Raw genomic sequence first — 15,710 nt, forward strand, 5'->3', positions numbered from 1 at the left:
CATTTTCAATTCCTAGCTAGAGACCCTGGCACAGCCATATTCATCTGTCTCATGAGTTCTGGAAAACTTCAGGGAGCAAAAGAACACCACCTAAAGGAGTCCAGAGCCATATATGCCAAACCCTGGCCCTCACTCACTGGAGACATTTTTCCACTAGGACTAATCCACCTTAGAATCAATGCAACAACAAAATGGGAGAATGGGAGAAGATATTTGCAAATAACATTACAGATAAAAGGCTGGTATCCAAGATGTATAAATAACTTATCAAACTCAATACTCAAAGAACAAATAACCCAGTCTAAAAGTGAGCAGAAGACATGAACACTTCTCCAAAGAAGACATACAAATGGCAAACAGACACATGAAAAAAACTTCCACGTCACTTGCCATCAGGGAAATATAAATCAAAACCACAATCAGATAATCAACTTTCTCTAGTTAGAATGGCAAAAATTAATAAGACAGGAAACAAATGTTGGTGAGGATGTGAGAAAGTGGAACTCTTATGCTGTTGATAGGAATGCAAGCTGGTGCAGTCACTCTGGAAAATAGTATCAAGATTCTTCAAAAAGTTGAAAATAGGGCTAGCCTATGACCCAGCAATTACTCTACTAGGTATTTAGCCCAAAGATACAGACAAAGTGAAAAGAAGGAGCACATGCACCCATATGTTCATGGCAGCAATGTCAACAACAACCAAACCATAGAAGGAGCTGAGATGTCCTTCAACAGATGAATAGATAAAGAAGTGGTACGTATATACAATGGTATATTACTCAGCCATCAATAAGGATGAATGCCCACCATTTGCACTGACATAGATGGAACTAAAGGGGATTGTGCTAAGTGATATAACTCAGTCAGGGAAAGATAACTATTGTATGGTTTCACTCATATGTGAAACATAAGGAACAGCATGGAGGGCCATAGGGGAAAGGAGGGAAAATTGAAGGGGGAGGAATTAGAGAGGGAGAGAACCATGAAAGACTATGGACTCCAGAAAACAAATTGAAGGTTTCAGAGGGGGTGGGAAGAATGGGTAGCTTGGTGATGGGTAGTGAGGAGGGCACATGCTGTGATGAGCACTGGGTGTTATATGCAACTAATGAATCATTGAACACTATATCAAAAAGTAATGATGTACTATAGAGTGGTTAACTAAACATATCAAAAAAATTCTATCAAGAATGGAAATTAATTATAGATTTCAGAAAAATAAAAGAATCAATGATACACACAAACACAAAGAATCAATGCAGTATACCTGTTCCCCACAAAACCAGCACAAACACCTCACTCTCACCAAGTTTGCTGATCATAGAGGGTCGCAAAGTTCAGGTCTTGGGAAAAACAGTATATAGCATTCTTTCTATTCTTATTCTTTATTTTTTTTTTAATTTTTTTTAAGATTTTTTAATATAATTTTTTATTCTTTATAAACATATATTTTTATCCCCAGGGGTACAGGTCTGTGAATCACAGGTTTACACACTTCACAGCACTCACCAAAGCACATACCCTCCCCAATGTCCATAATCCCACCCCCTTCTCCCAAACCCCCTCCCCCCAGCAACCCTCAGTTTGTTTTGTGAGATTAAGAGTCACTTATGGTTTGTCTCCCTCCCAATCCCATCTTGTTTCATTGATTCTTCTCCTACCCACTTAAGCCCCCATGTTGCATCACCACTTCCTCATATCAGGGAGATCATATGATAGTTGTCTTTCTCTGCTTGACTTATTTCGCTAAGCATGATATGCTCTAGTTCCATCCATGTTGTCGCAAATGGCAAGATTTCATTTCTTTTGATGGCTGCATAGTATTCCATTGTGTATATATACCACATCTTCTTGATCCATTCATCTGTTGATGGACATCTAGGTTCTTTCCATAGTTTGGCTATTGTGGACATTGCTGCTATAAACATTCGGGTACACATGCCCCTTTAGATCACTACGTTTGTATCTTTAGGGTAAATACCCAATAGTGCAATTGCTGGGTCATAGGGCATTTCTATTTTCAACATTTTCAGGAACCTCCATGCTGTTCTCCAGAGAGGTTGCACCAGCTTGCATTCCCACCAACAGTGTAGGAGGGTTCCCCTTTCTCCGCATCCTCGCCAGCATCTGTCATTTCCTGACTTGTTGATTTTAGCCATTCTGACTGGTGTGAGGTGATATCGCATTGTGGTTTTGATTTGTATTTCCCTGATGCCGAGTGATATGGAACACTTTTTCATGTGTCTGGTGGCCATCTGGATGTCTTCTTTGCAGAAATGTCTGTTCATGTCCTCTGCCCATTTCTTGATTGGATTATTTGTTCTTTGGGTGTTGAGTTTGCTAAGTTCTTTATAGATTCTGGACACTAGTCCTTTATCTGATATGTCGTTTGCAAATATCTTCTCCCATTCTGTCAGTTGTCTTTTGATTTTGTTAACTATTTCCTTTGCTGTGCAAAAGCTTTTGATCTTGATGAAATCCCAATAGTTCATTTTTGCCCTTGCTTCCCTTGCCTTTGGCGTTGTTCCTAGGAAGATGTTGCTGCGGCTGAGATCGAAGAGGTTGCTGCCTGTGTTCTCCTCAAGAATTTTGATGGATTCCTTTCGCACATTGAGGTCCTTCATCCATTTTGAGTCTATTTTTGTGTGTGGTGTAAGGAAATGGTCCAATTTCATTTTTCTGCATGTGGCTGTCCAATTTTCCCAGCACCATTTATTGAAGAGGCTGTCTTTTTTCCATTGGACATTCTTTCCTGCTTTGTCAAAGATGAGTTGACCATAGAGTTGAGGGTCTATTTCTGGGCTCTCTATTCTGTTCCATTGATCTATGTGTCTGTTTTTGTGCCAGTACCATGCTGTCTTGATGATGACAGCTTTCTAATAGAGCTTGAAGTCCGGAATTGTGATGCCACCAACGTTGGCTTTCTTTTTCAATATCCCTTTGGCTATTCGAGGTCTTTTCTGGTTCCATATAAATTTTAGAATTATTTGTTCCATTTCTTTGAAAAAGATGGATGGTACTTTGATAGGAATTGCATTAAATGTGTAGATTGCTTTAGGTAGCATAGACATTTTCACAATATTTATTCTTCCAATCCAGGAACATGGAACATTTTTCCATTTCTTTGTGTCTTCCTCAATTTCTTTCATGAGTACTTTATAGTTTTCTGAGTATAGATTCTGTGTCTCTTTGGTTAGGTTTATTCCTAGGTATCTTATAATTTTGGGTGCAATTGTAAATGGGATTGACTCCTTAATTTCCCTTTCTTCTGTCTTGCTGTTTGTGTAGAGAAATGCAACTGATTTCTTTGCATTGATTTTATATCCTGACACTTTACTGAATTCCTGTATAAGTTCTAGCAGTTTTGGAGTGGAGTCTTTTGGGTTTTCCACATATAGTATCATATAATCTGCGAAGAGTGATAATTTGACTTCTTCTTTGCCGATTTGGATGCCTTTAATTTCCTTTTGTTGTCTGATTGATGAGGCTAGGACCTCTAGTACGATGTTGAATAGCAGTGGTGATAATGGACATCCCTGCCGTGTTCCTGACCTTAGCGTAAAAGCTTTCAGTTTTTCTCCATTGAGAATGATATTTGTGGTGGGTTTTTCATAGATGGCTTTGATGATATTGAGATATGTGCCCTCTATCCCTACACTTTGAAGAGTTTTGATCAGGAAGGGATGCTGTACTTTGTCAAATGCTTTTTCAGCATCTATTGAGAGTATCATATGGTTCTTGTTCTTTCTTTTATTGATGTGTTGTATCACATTGACTGATTTGCGGAAGTTGAACCAACCTTGCAGCCCTGGAATAAATCCCACTTGGTCGTGGTGAATAATCTTTTTAATGTACTGTTGAATCCTATTGGCTAGTATTTTGTTGAGTATTTTCGCATCTGTGTTCATCAAGGATATTGGTCTATAGCTCTCTTTTTTGGTGGGATCCTTGCCTGGTTTTGGGATCAAGGTGATGCTGGCCTCATAAAATGAGTTTGGAAGTTTTCCTTCCATTTCTGTTTTTTTGGAACAGTTTTAGGAGAATAGGAATTAGTTCTTCTTTAAATGTTTGGTAGAATTCCCCCGGGAAGCCGTCTGGCCCTGGGCTTTTGTTGGTTTGGAGAGTTTTGATGACTGTTTCAATCTCCTTACTGGTTATGGGTCTGTTCAGGCTTTCTATTTCTTCCGGGTTCAGTTGTGGTAGTTTATATGTTTCTAGGAATGCATCCATTTCTTCCAGATTGTCAAATTTATTGCCGTAGAGTTGCTCATAGTATGTTCTTATAATAGTTTGTATTTCTTTGGTGTTAGTTGTGATCTCTCCTCTTTCATTCATGATTTTATTTATTTGGGTCCTTTCTCTTTTATTTTTGATAAGTCAGGCCAGGGGTTTATCAATTTTATTAATTCTTTCAAAGAACCAGCTCCTAGTTTCGTTGATTTGTTCTATTGTTTTTTTGGTTTCTATTTCATTGATTTCTGCTCTGATCTTTATGATTTCTCTTCTCCTGTTGGGGTTAGGGTTTCCTTTCTTGTTCTTTCTCCAGCTCCTTTAGGTGTAGGGTTAGGTTGTGTACCTGAGACCTTTCTTGTTTCTTGAGAAAGGCTTGTACCGCTATATATTTTCCTCTCAGGACTGCCTTTGTTGTGTCCCACAGATTTTGAACCGTTGTATTTTCATTATCATTTGTTTCCATGATTTTTTTCAATTCTTCTTTAATTTCCCGGTTGACCCATTCATTCTTTAGAAGGATGCTGTTTAGTCTCCATGTATTTTGGTTCTTTTCAAACTTCCTTTTGTGGTGGAGTTCTAGCTTTAGAGCATTGTGGTCTGAAAATATGCAGGGAATGATCCCAATCTTTTGATACCGGATGAGTCCTGATTTAGGACCGAGGATGTGATCTATTCTGGAGAATGTTCCATGTGCACTAGAGAAGAATGTGTATTCTGTTGCTTTGGGATGAAATGTTCTGAATATATCTGTGATGTCCATCTGGTCCAGTGTGTCGTTTAAGGCCTTTATTTCCTTGCTGATCTTTTGCTTGGATGACCTGTCCATTTCAGTGAGGGGAGTGTTAAAGTCCCCTACTATTATTGTATTATTGTTGATGTGTTTCTTTGATTTTGTTATTAATTGGTTTATATAGTTGGCTGCTCCCACGTTGGGGGCATAGATATTTAAAATTGTTAAATCTTCTTGTTGGACAGACCCTTTGAGTATGATATAGTGTCCTTCCTCATCTCTTATTATAGTCTTTGGCTTAAAATCTAATTGATCTGCACTCCTTGGTAGGTGAACTTGATCTTGGCTGGATTTCTTGTTGATCTTCTGGGGGAGGGGCCTGTTGTAGTGATTCTCAAGTGTCTTTGCCCCAGGCGGAATTACACCGCCCTTACCCGTGGCCGGGGTGAGTAATCCGCTCGGGTTTGCTTTCAGGAGCTTTTGTTCCCTGAGCGCTTTCCGTAGAGTTCCAGAGGACGGGAATACAAATGGTGGCCTCCTGGTCTCCGACCCGTAGGAGCCGAGAGCCCAGGGCCGCACTCCTCAGTGCGCCCTCAGAGAACCGCGCCCAGTTCCTCCCGTCTGCCTGACCTCCGGCCGCGCTCCGAGCTCACCGAGCCTGCGACCAGTTCAAGGTCACCCCGAGCTGGGAGCTTACTGTCGGCTCTGTCTCTGTAGCCAGCTTTCCCATTCCAATACCGGCAAGCTCTGCGACACTCAGACACCCCCGATCCTTCCGTGACCCTGCAGGACCTGAGGGCACGCTGACCCCGTGTGGGCTTTGCCCCGGGTAGCCTCTGGAGCGATGTCCCAGCGGAACAGACTTTTAAAAGTCCTGATTTTGTTCGCTATTGTTCCGCCGCTTTCCGTGAGCAGGCCCCTCCCCCCAGGGTCTATCTTCCCGTCGCTTTGGATTCACTTCTCCGCCGGTCCTACCTTTTAGAAAGTGGTTGTTTTTCTGTTTCCAGAATTGCTGTTCTTCTTCTCTTCGATCTGCCGATGGATTTTCAGGTGTTTGCAATCTTTAGATAAGCTATCTAGCTGATCTCCGGCTAGCTGAAGTAGTCTCAGCCTGCTACTTCTCTGCCATCTTGACTCCTCCCCCTATTCTTTAGTTTTTTAGTATACTTTTTGGTTATTTCCTTTTTGCAATTATTTTATCATTTTTATATACTTATATATTATTTTTGTTTCATTTCATTGTATGTTTTTTCTCTTCATTTTATTTTACTTTATTTATTTTTTTCAGTGCTCCAAAATTTGTTATTTATGAACCACACCCATGTTCCCTCTTTAATGCCCATCACCAGGCTCACCCAATCCCCTACCCTCCTCCCCTCCAAAATCCTCAGTTTGCTTCTCAAAGTCCACAGTCTCTTGTGGTTTGTCTCCCCCTCCAATTTTCCCCAACTCACTTCTCCTCTCCATTTCATTGTATGTTATTTCATCTTTCTTTTCTTTTCTTTACTTTCTTTCTTTCTTTCTCTTTCGTTCATTCTTTCTTTCTTTCTATTTTAGGATCTATTTATTTTTAATAAGCAGTCCAAAACACACACAGGATCTAGGGTTTTGTTGTTGTTTTCACTGTTTTTCTTTTTGTGTTGTTGTTATTCTTTTTATTTTTTTGTCTCTAGACTACTCTGTTCTTTATTTTTTTTTATTATGTTATGTTAGTCACCATATCATACATCACTAGTTTCTGATGTAGTGTTCCATGATTCATTGTTTGCATATAATACGCAATGCTCCACACAATCTGTGCTCTCCTTAATACTGTTGTTGTTCTTGTTGGATTTATTATTGTTTCCTCTTTCTTTCTTCTGTTCTTTTCCGGACAAAATGAGAAGAAAAATTCACCAAAAAGAACAATGGGAGGTACCACTCATTGTAAGGAATTTAATCAGTACAGATACAAGAAGTTTGAGCTAGAATATAAAGTAACAATTATAAAGATACTAGCTAGGCCTGAAAAAGAATAGAAGACTCTAGAGAATCCCTTGCAGTAGAGATTGAAGAACTGAAATCTACACAAGCGGATATAAAAAATTATCTCACTGAGATGCAGCCCCAAGTGGAGGCCATAAAAATGAAGATAAACAAAGCAGAAGACTGAATCATTTATATAAAACATTAAAATGATGGAATATGCATCTCACTGTGATGGTAAATAGGTTAAAAGATTATGTATAAAAAAGTGACCTGGAGTAGTGGGAATGAATTAAAAATAAAAGTTTTAACTACGAAGTAGTGGTGGTTGTTCTCTTGTCTTTTTGTTGTTGTTGTTGTTGGCTTTCTGGGGGAGGGACCTGATGTGTGGTTTTTCAGGCAGTGTTCCCTGAATTAAGTCCTCCTGCCCCCATCAAGGGGGTGGGCTCTGACGAAACCCCTTTTTCAGGCTTTTGTTCTCTGGAGGATTTTTTGTTTGTTCCTTTGTTTTCTCTCACCTTGGTAACTTTGACGTTTTTTGGAGCTTTAGAGGAAAGCAAACTGTCCCCAGATCTCCCTCTCAAAGAGAAGCCTCAGTCTGTTCCCCTCTGGGTGCTCCAGAGCACATAAATTCCCTCTCGGCTGCTGGCAGAGGACATTCCCAGTCATGGTTTCTGGGGTCACAAGAACTCCTGCTTGTACCCAAAACCACAAGAGCCACAGCTTTCTGGGCAGCTCCAGATCACCAGAGAGGTTCCAAGCAGTGATAGCGCACTGAGATTTTCTTGTTGGCCCTGGCTACAAGTGCTCAGACTCTCCAGGTCCAAGAGAGCATCTAAGAGAGCTCCAGCTGGTGCCTGCATACACCTCTCTCGGGGGGAGGAGGTGTTTATATAGTTAATTTTTTAACCTATTTACCATCACAGTGAGATGTCCAGTACACCAAATTCCATAATAACCTTTTAACCTGAAATTTTTGATACATATATCTGTGTTTTTCTTCTGCTTTTCTATTTTTTAAATTTTTTAAATTTAATTTTACTTTAGTTTATTATTTATTTATTTTTATTTTTTAATATTCATATAGAGTTGAACTTCAAGGTAATCCTCTTCCCCCAATCAATGCTACCCCTATAGGTAAACCAGTTTTTAATCCCCCTTTATCTTAGGAAAAGTGGGTTCTTTAACAAAGATATCAAGATACATCCAGGAAGAATCAAAATAACCCTCCTCGCCCACACTGAGAATTTACAACCACTCACCAATCTGTTTCCTCCACCAGTGTTTCTATGTATTTGTTTTTGTCCTGGTAGTATATAAATCTTACACTTGGGGTTCTTTTGAATAAGGTTCTTTTTCTTTCTTTCTTTCTCTTCTCATCTACGTTTATCAGTCTTTTTATTTCTCTATTTTTGTTTGTATACTTCATAAATTTTACCTTGGGGCCCATTTAGGCTGGGCCTTCTCTTTATTTTATCTTTCTTTTCCTGTATCCCTCTCTCTCTTTTTCTTTCTTTTTTCCTTCTTTTGGGTGGGGACACGTGATTGTTCAGAAGTGTTCCAGGGTACACCTTGACAGCACCACAGTCAATACATTCAGCTACATCTGTTCAGTCATCTCTCACCAAAATGATTAGGAGGAAGAATGCCCAACAGAAGAAAAATTCAGAGACTGGGCCTTCTGCAACAGAGCTAATGGCTATGGGCATAGGCAATATGTTGGAAAGGGAATTCAGGCTAACAATTATCCAGGCAATAGCTAGGTTGGAGAAATCCATGGATGAAAAAAATGGAATTGATTAGGGCAGAAGTGAAAACCACCAGGGATGATGTTCACAATGTTCTCAAAGAGTTCCAATGAAATCTAAATTGTCTAAAAGCTAGGGTAACAGAGACAGAAGATAGAATTATTGATCTGGAGGACAAACAGATAGAGAAAAAGGATCAGGAGGAAGTCTGGAACAAACAGCTTAGAAGCCATGAAAACAGAATTAGGGAAATAAATGACGCCATAAAACGTCCCAAAGTCAGAATTATTGGAATCCCTGAGGGGGAAGAGAAAGAAAGAAGACTAGAAGATATAGTTGAACAAATTCTCCATGAAAATTTTCCCAATCTTGCGAATGGAACCAGTATTCGTGTACTAGAAGCAGGATGGTCTCCCCCCAAGGTTATAGAACCTAGAAAGACCTCAAGACACCTGATAGTGAGAATGATGAATCATAATTGTAGACAGGGCTTTTGAAAGCAGCTAGGACAAAGAAATTCCTTACATACACAGGAAAGCCCATCAGAATAAGGTAAGACCTGTCCACAGAAACCTGTCAAGCCAGAAGGGGCTGGCAAGGCATATTCAGGGCACTAAATGAGGAGAACGTGCAGCCAAGAATTCTTTATCCAGCAAGAATGCCATTTTGACTGGCATTCAAAATGGATAGAGAGATAAAGAGCTTAAAGACCCACAAGTTTTAAAAGAGTATGCAGCCATCAAACAAACACTGCAAGAAATATTAAGGGGGGGGGTTATGAAAGAGGAAAAATCCTAAGAATATCATTGAATAGAAATATATGGAGGCAATCTATAGAAACGAAGACTTCACAGGTAAGACGATGTCAATAAAAACGTATCTCTCAATAATCACTCTCATGTGAAGGGCCTAAATGTGTCCATAAAACGACACAGGGTTGCAGATTGGATAAAACGCCAGGACCCATCCATATGTTGTCTACAAGAGACCCATTTTGAACCTAAGGATACACACAGACTGAAAGTGAAGGGATGGAGAAGCGTCTCTCATGCCAACAGGCCTCAAAAGAAGGTTGGGGTAATGATTCTCATATAAGATAAATAAGATTTTAAACTAAAGACTATAGTCAGAGATACAGAAGGACACTACATCATTCTTAAAGGGACTACCCACCAAGAAGATCTAACAATTGTAAATATTTATGCCCCCAATATGGGAGCAGCCAACTGATAACTGTTAATCAAGATAAAGAGTCATGTTGATATGAATACATTACTAGTAGGAGATCTTAACACACCACTTTCAGCAATATACGGATCATTCAAGCAGAAAATCAATAAAGAAACATGAGCGGGACGCCTGGGTGGCTCAGTGGGTTAAGCCGCTGCCTTCGGCTCAGGTCATGATCTCAGGGTCCTGGGATCGAGTCCCGCATCGGGCTCTCTGCTCAGCAGGGAGCCTGCTTCCTCCTTTCTCTCTGCCTGCCTCTCTGCCTACTTGTGATCTCTGCCTGTCAAATAAATAAATAAAATCTTAAAAAAAAAAAAAGAAAGAAAGAAACATGAGCATTGATCAACACATTGGACCCAATGGACCTCATAGATATATACAGAACATTCCACCCTAAAACAACAGAATACTTATTCTTCTTGAGAGCACAAGGAACCTTGTGCTATGTGGTCACATACTGGGACAAAAATCAGGGCTCAACTGATACCAAAGGATTGAGATTATTCCCTAAATATTCTCAGATCATAATGCTTTCAAACTGGAGTTCAACCACAAGGAAAAATTTGGAAGAAATGCAAACACCTGGAAGCTAAAGAAAACTTTGCTTAAGAATGCTTGGATCAACCAGAAGATCAAAGAAGAACTGAAACAATTCATGGAAACCAATGAAATTGAAGACACTTCAGTCCAAAACCTATGGGATACAGCAAAGGCAGTCCTAAAGGGGAAGTACATAGCCATCCAAGCCTCCTTCAAAAAAACTGAAAAATCCAGAATACACCAGCTATCTCTACACCTTAAAGAACGGGAGAATCAACAAATTAAGCCATCTCCACACACAAGAAGGGAAATAAGATTAGAGCAGAGATCAATGAAATAGAAGCTAGAGATACAGTAGAATAAATCAATAGAACTAGAAGCTGGTTTTTTGAAAGAATCAATAAGATCGATAAGCCATTGGCCAAATTAATCCAAAAGAAAAGAGAGAAGACCCAAATTAATAAAATTATGAATGAAAAGGGAGAGATCACAACTAACACCAAGGAGATAGAAACAATCATCAGAAGTTATTATCAACAGTTATATGACAATAAGTTAAGCAACCTAGATGAAATGGATGTATTCCTAGAAAACTATAAACTTCCAAAATTGAACCAGGAAGAAATTGACAACCTGAATAGACTGATACCTAGTAATGATATTAAAGCAGTGATCAAAAACCTCCCAAAATACAGGAGCCCAAGACCTGATGGATTTCCTGGGGAATTCTACCAAACTTTCAAAGAACAAATAACACCTATTCTCCTGAAGCCGTTTCAAAAAATTGAAGCAGAAGGAAAACTTCCAGACTCTTTTTAGGAAGCCAGCATTACTCTGATCCCCAAACCAGGCAAAGACCCTACCAAAAAGGAGAATTTCAGACCAATATCCCTGATGAATATGGATGCTAAGATTCTCAACAAGATCCTAGCAAATAGGATCCAATAGCACATTAAAAAGATTATCCACCATGACCAAGTGGGATTCATTCCTGGGTTGCAAGGATGGTTCAACATTGGCAAATCAATCAATGTGATAGAACAAATCAATAAGAGAAGAGAGAAGAACCACATGGTTCTATCAATTGATGCAGAAAAAGCATTTGACAAAATCTAGCATCGGTTCCTGATGAAAACGCTTCAAAGTATAGGGATAGAGGGAACATTCCTCAACTTCATAAAATCTATCTATGAAAAACCCAGCAAATATCCTCCTCAATGGAAAAAGCTCACAGCCTTCCCACTGAGATCAGAAACACAACAAGGATGCCCACTCTCACCACTCCTGTTCAACATAGTATTAGAAGTCCTAGCAACAGCAATCAGATAGCAAAGTGAAATAAAAGGTATTCAAATTGGCAATGAAGAAGTCAAACTCTCTCTTCGCAGATGACATGATACTTTATATGGAAAACCCAAATGACTCCACCCCCAAACTACTAGAACTCATATAGCAATTTAGTATTGTGACAGGATACAAACTCAATGCACAGAAATCAGTTGCTTTCTTATACACTAACAATGAAAACACAGAAGGAGAATTTAGAAAATCAATTCCATTTACTATACCACCAAGAACTATAAGATACCTGGGAATAAGCCTAACCAAGGAGGTAAAGGATCTGTGTTCGAGGAACTACAGAACATTCATGAAAGAAATTGAAGAAGACACAAAAAGATGGAAGACCATTCTATGCTCTTGGATCAGAAGAATAAACATTGTTAAAATGTCTACACTGCCTAGAGCAATCTGTACTTTTAATACCATTCTGATTAAAATTCCACCGCTACTTTTCAAGGAGCTGGAGCAAATAATCCTAAAATTTGTATGGAATCAGAAGAGACCACAAATCGCTAAGAAAATGTTGAAAAAAAGCAAAAATGGTGGCATCATGCTACCTGATTTCAAGCTTTACTACAAAGCTGTAAAAATCAAGACAGCATGGTACTGGCATAAAAACAGACACACAGACCAGTGGAACAGAGTAGAGAACCCAGATATGGACGCTCAACTTTATGGTCAAATAATCTTCAACAAAGCAGGAAAAAAAAATCTAGTGGAAAAAAGACAGTATCTTCAATAAATAGTGCTGGGAAAATTGGACAGCTATGTGTAGAAGAATGAAACTCGACCATTCTCTTACACCATACACAAAGATAAACTCGAAATATATGAAAGACCTCAACGTGAATCAGGAATCCATTAGAATCCTAGAGGAGAACATGGGCAGTAACCTTTTCGATATCAGCCACAGCAACTTCTTTCAAGATATGTCTCCAAAGGCAAAGGAAACAAAAGCAAAAATGAATTTTGGGGACTTCATCAAGATCAAAAACTTCTGCAAAGCAGAGGAAACAGTCAACAAAACAAAGAGGGAACCCACCGATTGGGAGAAGATATTTGCAAATGACAGTACAGACAAAAAAAGCTGATATCCAGGATCTATAAAGAATTTCTCAGACTGAACACACACAAAACAGATAATCATGTCAAAAAATGGGCAGAAGACATGAACAGTCACTTCTCCAATGAAGACATACAAACGGCTATCAAACGCATGAAAAAATGTTCATCATCACTAGCCACCAGGGAGATTCAAATTAAAACCACATTGAGATACCACCTTATACCAGTTAAAATGGCCAAAATTAGCAAAACAGGAAACAACGTGTGTTGGAGAGGATGTGGAGAAAGGGGAACCCTCTTATGTTGTTGGTGGGAATGCAAGTTGGTGGAGCCACTTTGGAAAACAGTGTGGAGATTTCTTAAGAAATTAAAAATAGAACTTCCCTATGATCTTGCAATTGCACTACTGGGTATTTACCCCAGAGATACAGATGTAGTGAAAAGAAGGGACATCTGTACCCCAATGTTCATAGCAGCAATGGCCATGCTCACCAAACTGTGGAAAGAACCAAGATGCCCTTCAACGGATGAATGGATAAGGAAAATGTGGTCCATATACACTATGGAGTATAAGGCCTCCATCAGAAAGGATGAATACCCAACTTTTGTATCAACATTGATGGGACTGGAAGAGATTATGCTGAGTGAAATAAGTCAAGCAGAGAGAGTCAATTATCATATGGTTTCACTTATTTGTGGACCATAAGACATAACACGAAGGACATGGGGAGATGGAGAGGAGAAGGGAGCTGAGGGAAGTTGGAGGAGGAGATGAACCATGAGATACTATAGACTCTGAAAAACAATCTGAGGGTTTTGAAGGGGCAGGGGTGGGAGCTTGGGGGATTCTGGTGGTGGATATTATGGAGGGCACATGGAACACTGGGTGTGATGCATAAACAATGAATTCTGTTACGCTGAAAAAAATTAAAGTAAAGAAAGAAAGAAAAAAGAAAAAGAAGAGCCATTGATATGCTGATTACAAGGGACTCATTTTAGACCCAAAGACACCTCCAGATTGAAAGTGAGTGGGTAGAGAGACATTTATCATGCTAATGGACATCAAAAGAAATCTAGGGTAGCCATATCCATATCAGACAAGTTAGATTTTTAAACCAGTCCTGTAATAAGAGATGAGGAAGACCTCTGTATCAAAAAAGGGGGCCTGTCCAACAGGAAGATCTAACACTTGTGAATATTTAAGCCCCTACCTTTGGAGCAGAAAATTAGATAAACTAATTAAGAACTAAATTAAAGAGACACATTGAAAATAATCCAATAATAGTTGGGACTTTAAAACCCCACTCACAGCAAGGGACAGATCATTTAAGCAGAAAATCAACAAGGAAACAAGGGCTTTGAATGACCCACTTGACCAGAAGGACTTAACAGATTATTCAGAGTGTTTCATCCTAAAGCAACAAAATCCACATTCTTCTTGAGTGCAGATGGAACATTCTCCATAATAGATCACATACTAGGTCACAAATAACGTCTAGCCAATACCAAATGATTGGGATCATTCCCTGCACATTTTCAGACCACAATGCTTTAAAACTTGAACTCAATTACAGGAGAATATTGGAAGGAACACCAATATATAAAGGTTAAAGAGCATCCTACTAAACAATGAATGGGACAACCAGGAAATTAAAGAAGAATTTGAAAAAATTCATGGAAAGAAAATGAAAACACAAGAGTTCAGAACCTTTGGGATGGAGCAAAGGCAGTCCAAATAGGGAAGTATACAGCACTACAGGTCTTTCTCAAGAAACAAGAAAAGTCTCAAATACACAACATAATCTTACACCTAATGGAGCTGGAACAAAAACAGCAAATAAAACCTAAATCCTGCAGAAGAAGAGAAATGATAATGATTAGAGCAAAAATCAATGAAATACAAATTAAAAGAACAGTAGAACAGATCTACAAAACTAGGAGATGGTTCTTTGAAAGGGTAAGATTGATAACCCCCTAGGAAGATTTTGAAAAAGAAAAGAGAAAGAATCCAGACAAATAAAATCATAAATGAAATAGGATAAATCACAACAAACACCAAGGAAAAACAGAAAATTTTAAGAACATATTATGAGCAACTATATGCCAACAAATTAGGCAATTTAAAGAAATGGGTGCATTCTTAGAAATATATAAACAACCAAAACTGAAACAGGAAGAAATAGGAAACCTGAACAGGCTAATAAGCAGCAAAGAAATTGTAGCAGTTATCAAAAATATCCCAACAAAAAAGAGTCTGGGGCCAGATGGCCTCCCAGAAGAATTCAACCAAACATTTAAAGAAGAATTAATACCTATCTCTCTGAAGCAGTTTTTAAAAGAGAGAAATGAAAGGAAAACTCCAAACTCATTCTGTGAGACCAGCATTACCTTAATCCCCAAACCAGGCAAAGACTCCATCAAAAAGGAGAATTTCAGACCAATATCACTGATGAATATGGTTGCCAAAATTCTCAACAAGATCCTAGCTAATAGGATCCAACAGTGCATTAAAAGGATTATCCACCACAACCAGGTGGGATTTATCCCTGGGATGTAAGAGTCGTTCAACATCTGCAAATCAATTAACGTGATACACCACATTAAGAAAAGATATGAATCATATGATCCTCTCAATTGATGCAGAAAATGCATTTGACAAATTATAGCATCCTTTCTAGATTAAAACTCTGTGGAATGTAGAGACTGAGGGAACATAGCTCGATATCATAAAAGCCATAAACAAAAAACCTATAGCAAATATCATCTTCAACAGAATGAAACAGAGCTTTTCCCCTAAGGTCAGGAACACAGCAGGGACGTACACTCTCACCACTATCGTTCAACATACTACTGGAAGT

The sequence above is a fragment of the Mustela lutreola genome, chromosome X (assembly GCF_030435805.1).
Source record: "Mustela lutreola isolate mMusLut2 chromosome X, mMusLut2.pri, whole genome shotgun sequence".
NCBI lineage: Eukaryota > Metazoa > Chordata > Mammalia > Carnivora > Mustelidae > Mustela > Mustela lutreola.